Source organism: Microtus ochrogaster, unplaced genomic scaffold (genome assembly GCF_000317375.1).
Source record: "Microtus ochrogaster isolate Prairie Vole_2 unplaced genomic scaffold, MicOch1.0 UNK54, whole genome shotgun sequence".
Lineage (NCBI taxonomy): Eukaryota > Metazoa > Chordata > Mammalia > Rodentia > Cricetidae > Microtus > Microtus ochrogaster.
This window is the reverse complement of record NW_004949152.1, coordinates 416,676-424,577: the sequence shown is the minus strand read 5'-3', so window position 1 is coordinate 424,577 and position 7,902 is coordinate 416,676.

The following is a 7,902-nucleotide window of genomic DNA, read 5'->3' as shown; positions in this document are numbered from 1 at the left end:
AATATAGCCAAGAAATGCCCTATCATACAACAAAAGTATATGTTCAACTATGTTCATAGCAGCATTGTTTGTAATAGCCAGAACCTGGAAACAACCTAGATGCCCTTCAATGGAAGAATGGATGAAGAAAGTATAGAATTATACATATTAGAGTCACGTAGCTTGTTATCAGCAAGTGGTGGAGTATGGCTTTGACCTAGCCTGACAGGATTCCTTGATCTACACCAAGTGAGCCAAAAGAAGGGGGAGGGCGGGGCCAACACCCACCTTCTCAGTAGAGCTTACTACACACACACACACAAACACGCGACACACCCAGCCTGGTCTACTCATCCCACAGCCTGTGCTGGGGGAGAGAGTTGAGACAGAGCTTGGAAACAGTCCTGGATGCACGTGTTATGAAAGACCTCAGCTGTGGTTGATCTTTCTTTCTTTCTTTCTTTTTTTTTTTTTGCAAATGTAAAATTTTTTTTGCATGTCACATAAAACACTGTAATGACAGTTCATTAAGCTCTACATTTTTCTCTGCTCCCCTCCTTACCTCTCCCCTCCCCTTCAACCCTCTCCCAAGGTCCCCATGCTCCCAATTTACTCAGGAGATCTTGTGTTTTTCTACTTCCCATGTAGATTAGATCTATGCCTGTCTCTCTTAGGGTCCTCATTATTGTTTTGGTTCTCTGGGATTGTGATTTGTGGGCTGGTTTTCTTTGCTTTATGTTTAAAAACCACCTATGAGTGAGTACATGTGATAATTGTCTTTCTGTATCTGGGTTACGTCACTCAAAATTATGTTTTCTAGCTCCATCCATTTGCCTGCAAATTTCAAGATGTTGTTATTTTTTCTGCTGTACTCCATTGTGTAAATGTGCCTCACACTGCACCCCCATGTCTGCGCTCTGTGCGCTGGCACCCAGTTACCAAGCTTTGGGCAAGGGGCTAGAGGCTGAGAGACAGACTGACACATGCAGCTCCAAACGCTGGTTCAGAAAGCCCCTTTTTATTAACACCATGTAGACTTAAATACACTGCATTTAATGGTCGACAGGTGATCCTCTGATCCTCTAACTAGGCACAGCTTCTAGCAACTTATATTAGAAGGTTCTAGGAGGGAAAAGCAACTGAAGGCCAGGACTCATTAATCCCAACGTAAATGTACCACATTTTCCTTATCCATTCTTCAGTTGAGGGGCATTTAGGTTGTTTCCAGTTTCTGGCTATGACACTTAAGGAAATGTTCAACATCCTTAGTCGTCAGAGAAGTGCAAATCAAAACAACTCTGAGATTCCATCTTACACCTGTAAAAATGGCCAAGATGAAAAACACTGATGACAACTTATGCTGGAGAGGTTGTGGGGAAAAGGGAACACTTCTGCATTGCTGGTGGGAGTGCAAGCTGGTACAGCACCTTTGGATGTCAGTGTGGCGATATATCAGACATTTAGGAAACAATCTTCCTCAAGATCCAGCAATTCCACTTTTGGGTATATATATCCAAAGGATGCTCAATCATCATATATATCTGAAGGCATATGTTCATAGCAGCATTGTTTGTCATAGCCTGGATCCTTCCTTCTTTCCTCATCCCTCCTCTCAGTCCAGATCAGCCTCTCTAGAGACCTACTCAGTGAGCACTGAGGGCGAGGCGCCACTGTTCCTGTTTTAGCGCTGGTGATTCTCCCTGTGAACTCTACCTGGCTCCATCTAGGAACTCACCCTGAGGTACAGATTTGATCAAGGGCACAGAGTATCCATGGCCAAGCAGGTGCACAGGGGTGGTTGACATTTTAAACGCAAATAAACCAAAGCCTGAATTTGACAAAGACTCATGAAACCCTATTATTTATTGTGAATATGTATAGCTCTTTCCAGTTTGGTTGCTTCTCACCCTTTACTTCACTTTTGAGGACAGGGGTTACTGGTACTGTGAATAAAATGTAGGGCCTCCCTAGACAGGCAGTTGACCACTGAATTATATCCTCACCCCTCATTTGCATCTTTAAAGCCATAAAAATACAACCCAGTAAGTAAGAGAGATCAGGAGGCAAATCGCTTCTGTTTACAGACAAGAAGTGAAACCCTCTCCCATCATGAACTGTCACCAAAGGGTCATTTATCAAATGCTTACCAGAACTAGACAGTAGAAATGGCCTAGAACTTTCAAGTCTTTTAGACTGACACATGTGTGCATGCAATACGTATATGTATATACATACATATATACATACACACACACACACACAGAGAGAGAGAGAGAGAGAGAGAGAGAGAGAGAGAGAGAGAGAGAGAGAGAGAGAGCTCTAGGAATCTGGAGCTACAGAACTACCGATTTTTGTGGACCAAAAATCTCACAAAAGCAGACACCCATTGTACTTCCCATTGTCAAAACCCTGATTTAATTACGTCACAACACCAAAAGCTCTCTGAGTCATGGGTCTTCCAACAAAACAAGATCTGTTCTCTGCCTACCTGCTCTGGGTTGGGTGTGGTTTGCTCCGCCAAGGGTCAAGTGTTTGAAGCTTGGTCCCCAGTGTGAAGAGAGCACAAGATGGTAGCAGCTGAAAGGGGTGATAAGGTCGGAGAAATCAGGGCCCTTGGGAGTGATTTATGCTGGTCTACAGGAGCGAGCTTCCTCTAGTGTGTTGGTATGTGTGGCGCACCCTGCCCACTGCACTCTATGCGCTACTATATAGTCCATGAACTGGGCAAGGGGCTGGAGATTGAAACACACAAAGACTCACAGACAGCGACACGAGTCTTGCTTGATGTAAGAATGCCCCCTTTATTGTGTTCAGGGTCAGCTTATATAGGGATCCTTAACTGATTGCTGCACCCCAGCCAAACCCACCAGAAACCACTCTCCTGCCATCAGGAACTCCTGAGGGTCTTGTGCTCAAAGCAGCTGTGAGCATAACACGTTGTTTACAAGAAATTCAGGATCTGGTGGTTCACAGCTCCCAATAAGTATGGAAGAATAAATCTGATCTCTGACTCTCTCTGGCTTTCTGTTTCCCTGGGCAACTCCTTCTTTTTGCACAGACTCCCACTGAGCCACCTATAGGCTGTGCAATGGTGACTAAGGGTCCTCATCAGAGGCTGAGGAACTGGGGGCCTCCATGTTTGGGCTTTCATCTTCCAAAACTGTAACGTAAGTAATCCTTCGTTCTGTGTAAGTGTGCAGTCTTAGGTACTGGCTTGGTTGATATCAAATTTCAACTTGACAGGATCTAGAATCACCCAGGAGCCAAACCTCTGTACTTGTGAAGGAGTTCCTGGAGTAGGTTATCTGACATGAAAAGAGCCACCCTAAATGTAGATGCCACCATCCCTGGGGTCAAACATTGTGACATCTGGCATTGCAACAAATGCAAAGAAAGCATATTATAAATACAATGGTCATGCTTTCAACACATTTTCTTGTTCAATTGCTTGCTATTTTTCTTTTTTGATATGTATTTTAAAAATTTTCTTCTTGTTTATTGTTTGTGTCTTTCACTGCTATATTTCTTATTGATTTCTAGAAACTCTTTTTATATTAAGCAAAATCACCACTGTAGGCTATGAACTGCAAACATTTCCTCATGTTTAGTTTACTTTCTATACTTGTCATTTATCCTTATAAATATTTATTTGTGGGCAAGTTGATCAATGCTTTCTTTTATGACTGCTGATGTTTCTGTCAAAATTTGAAAATTCTTGCCCAATCTTGGATTATTTTAAAGTTCCCCTTTCTTTAATTTTTGTATGTTTTGTCATACATGTGGAGACACTGATTTACCTAGGATTGATTTAGGTGTAAGTTATGAGGTAGGAATCTAGCTTTATCTTTTCTTCACAGATGCATGCCCATGTTTTTCAAAGACATTTATTAAATAAGACTCCCACCCCCCCACTTGTTTAAATCTGCAAGCCTGGGTAGGAGCTGCTGTTTCAACATTCTTCATTTGGTTCCTGATGCTGGGGATGAACAGCACAGTGGGCCGACCTCACATCGTGCTCCTCTTTAGCTTCAGGTTTCCACCACCAAGGAAAAAGAATCTGAATACTGAAAAGGGCACTAGAGCTCTGTAACCAAAAATTTGCAATGTGAACATTGAAAAAGTTTATGTATGGGGGTCCAATTCCAATGTACATGAATGAATCCCCAGCCAAGACAGCAGTGATGTCAAAAATGTAATTTGAGACTATGACTTCATAGTAATGACCATCACCTACTCTCTTAACCAGAATGCTTCACCCCTCGTGTGTGTGTGTGTGTGTGTGTGTGTGTGTGTGTGTGTGTGTATGTGTGGTGTTCATGTATGTGGCTGATGCCAGGGGTCACAGCAGATGTCTCCTTTTGTCGCTTTCCACTGTGTTTTTAAACGCTTTGTTTTAAATTGTGTGTATGTATGTGCATTAGTGCAGGCGCAGTGCAAGAAGTCAGTGGTGGATGGCTGGAGCTGGAGTCACAGGCAGCTTGGGCTGCCCTACATGGGGTGCTGGCAACTGAACTTAGGTCCTTCGCAAGAGCAGGAATACTATTAACCAACTAGTCCCCTCCATTATATTTTTTTTTTTTTTGAGACAGAGTCTCTCACTGAATCCAGATCACTGAATCCAACTGACTGGACTGGCTCACCACTGAGCTACAGGGATCCACGTAACTCTGCCCTTTCCCTTAGCCCTAGAATTGCAGGCACATGTCACAGCATCTAGCTTTTCCAGGTCCCTCTTGTTTGCATGTCAACCCAGCACTTACTACCTGAGCTACCTCTCCAGTAACTATTTAACTCCTGGGAAGCTGAGGTGACACTGAGCCCTGCTTCCCATAGGAGAAGGCCTGGCTGCAACTTTAATCTTCTTAGAGAAAATCTACTGAGCAAAATTATGACTTGATATGGTTGCACTTAGCCAATAGAAGCTCATAAACCATCTTCCCATCATCATGTGTGGTGCAAAGGAGTCACTAAGTGCCAGGAAACAGATGAGAACCCCGAGCTCCCATTCATCTGCGGCTTTAGGCGAGGGCAGCATATTAAAGTGATTTCAACTTCAGAGCAGAGCTCCCCAAAGAGTGCTCCAGTCTTAATTAAAATGTCAATGAAATACAAAAGTGCACGAGGGACGTTTCAGAAACCATTCCCTTTCAACTTCAGGAAGGCTGCCTGTGTCTATCTTCAAACCCGGCTTCTGGGCCCTCCAGCACGATGACCTCAGCTAGTCACCCTTCCTTGATGTCTGGGGAGCCCTTGGCCAAGGCCCACCCTCAGGGGAAGCTGCAGGGAGAGGGGTGGCAGAGGCCATCGGGAGATTTCTCTGTTCCTTCAGCTGAGGCTCAAGATGTCATCATATGCTGCCCAGCCTAGCACTGTTCATAGCAGAGTGGAAAGATTGGGGGAGCAAGTGGAGAAAATACCAGCTCAGACTGGCTAAGCACAGCCAACTAAGAGTAGTGAGCATCAGGATTTCCTTTTAGTCTAGAAGGTGGAAAGCACAAATACCTGTGGATAACAGGTGATATGACTGAGCATTTGAGGGAAGTGCAGAGGAGTAGGAAGTAGGTGGGAGGGAGGTTGGGGGAAGACTAGAAATCACACCCCTTTCCAAAGGAACAGCTTCTGGCCTATTCCACAGTTGCTTACATGGGAAATGCAAGCCTGCTGTCTTTTGGCCTGAAAAAAAGAAAAGCCAGAAACCTGCACTTTTAAGATGTGATATTTCTGTGATTTTTATATTGGCTATTTATTAAATATTTCCCCCCTGATGGGTCAACTGTACAACAAAAGTAAACCAGGCATGTGGATGACTACAGCCTTTACTGTTAGGATGGTACTCTTGGACTTCAAAGCCTTTTTCCTTCTCTCAATTTCAATATCCATCATCTATCCACCCACCAACCCACTCATTCATCCACCCACCTATCCATCCATCCATTCATTCACACACTCTCCCACCCACCCATCCATCCACCCGTCCATCCATCAGTCCATCCATTCATCTGTCCATCGATCCACTTACTTAAGCGTCCCTGACTTCACCCATCTCTGCATCCCTTTATCCCCATATCTATCTACCCATACCCATCCATCTATTGACACATCCAGTTACCAATCCATTCATTTAATCATCCATTCTTCTACTCATCCATCCACCCAGTCATCTCTCCACATGTTAATTTATTCACTTACCATGCATTGAATATTCATTAGTACCTGCTGGCGCAAGGTAATGTAAAAGAAACAGGAACGAGTCTAACCCCAAGTCCCAATTCATGTGCAGCCCTGGTTTTGGTCCTACTTTTGACTTGAGAGAGGGAACTAGCCAGAGAGTTTTAAATGTCTATGTGTCTTTAAGAATGGCCAAGGGCTAAAAGTTGTCTTCGCTGCCGCAGCTTCTATCTTGAATGCGCCTTGAGCCAATGCCTTTCTTTTGAGTCTTTTCCCACCAGGACCGGCTGGAGCATGGTAAGGAGACTGTGGTTACATGTTATAGCCCTTCTGGTTCTTGACTCCATCTCAAGCTCAAGGTCAGCTATAGCCTTTGCTCTATCCGTTGAGTGACCCTCACTAGGTTAACATGCTTGAGTCTGTCAAAGATTCGACCTCTGCCAGGAATCAAAGCCTCCACGACAGCCAAAATAGAGATCTGACATCTTTGGTCAAAGGGGAGGGAGCACAGGAAAGTGATACCTAGTATGTTCTCAAAGAAGGATGAGCATGGGGCTTCCATCAATGGAGCTATGCAAAAGGGGTTCCCTCTCATGCTCCTTGGCATTGCCAACCTTGACTGCACCTGGTACACAGGGGGGCGACCCCAGTAGCATGCCGAGCTGTAGGAGGTGGCTCTTCCACATAGGTAATGCCCCCCTTACTGTTGGTATGAGGATGCAGGGAGAGACCAGACTTGTGTCCCTCACCTGATGTCACTGATAACTTACAAGGATAGAGACCTTGATTTAGCAGTTCCTATGGCCCCAGCCCCAGTGTCTAGCATGAAGACTGCACATAGTAAGTGGATCCTTTGTAGACTGGCTGGCTTACTTGGAAAATATCACCTTATTGGTGGGAATTAGGGACCAGAGATAAGGAGGGACTTGCTTGAGTCCCGTTCCCCTCTTCTTGCTATGTTCTCTTTCTTTCTTTCTTTCTTTCTTTCTTTCTTTCTTTCTTTCTTTCTTTCTTTCTTTCTTTCTTTCTTTCTTTCTTTGAGACAGGGTTTCTCTGTGTAACAGTCCTGCCTGGCCTAGAACTTGCTTTGTAGACCAGGCTGGCCTCAAACCTACTGAGATCTGCCTACCTCTGCCTCCCAAGGGCAGGGATTACAGGCGTGTGTCACCACCACCTGGTGCTCTATTATTTTACATTATATATTTTATTCTTTCTCTGTCATACTCGGACACCAGAAATCCATACATACATAGGCACACTGACAGACTTATGCATTTCATAGCCTCAGGAAAACACATAGACACAGAGTCAAAGACACCCAGACTCAATACACAGCACAGAGACACAAAGAAGAACAAAAAGACACTCAACATCCAGAGACTTCTGTGGTCTGACTGCATCCTCTAAATTCATACTGAAATCCTTCTCTCCAAGGGGATGCTATTAAAAGGTGGGACCTTTGTAAGGTGACAGAGACTGGAGTCCTTGTGAAAGAGGCTGGGAAGAGACTTCCTGCCCTTCCTACCATATAAGGACACAATGAAAGACCATTGTTTACAAACCAGACAGCGGGCTCTCAGCTCTCACTAGATACCAAACCTCCCAGCATCTTTGTCTCAGCCATCACAGCCTCAGAACTCAGGCAGTACATTCCTGCTATCTACAATTGTTCTAGTTTCCGATACTCTGTTAGAGCAACCCAGTGGCTGAAGCTGGAGACAAACGGACAGACGTACTTAGACACATAGACACGTG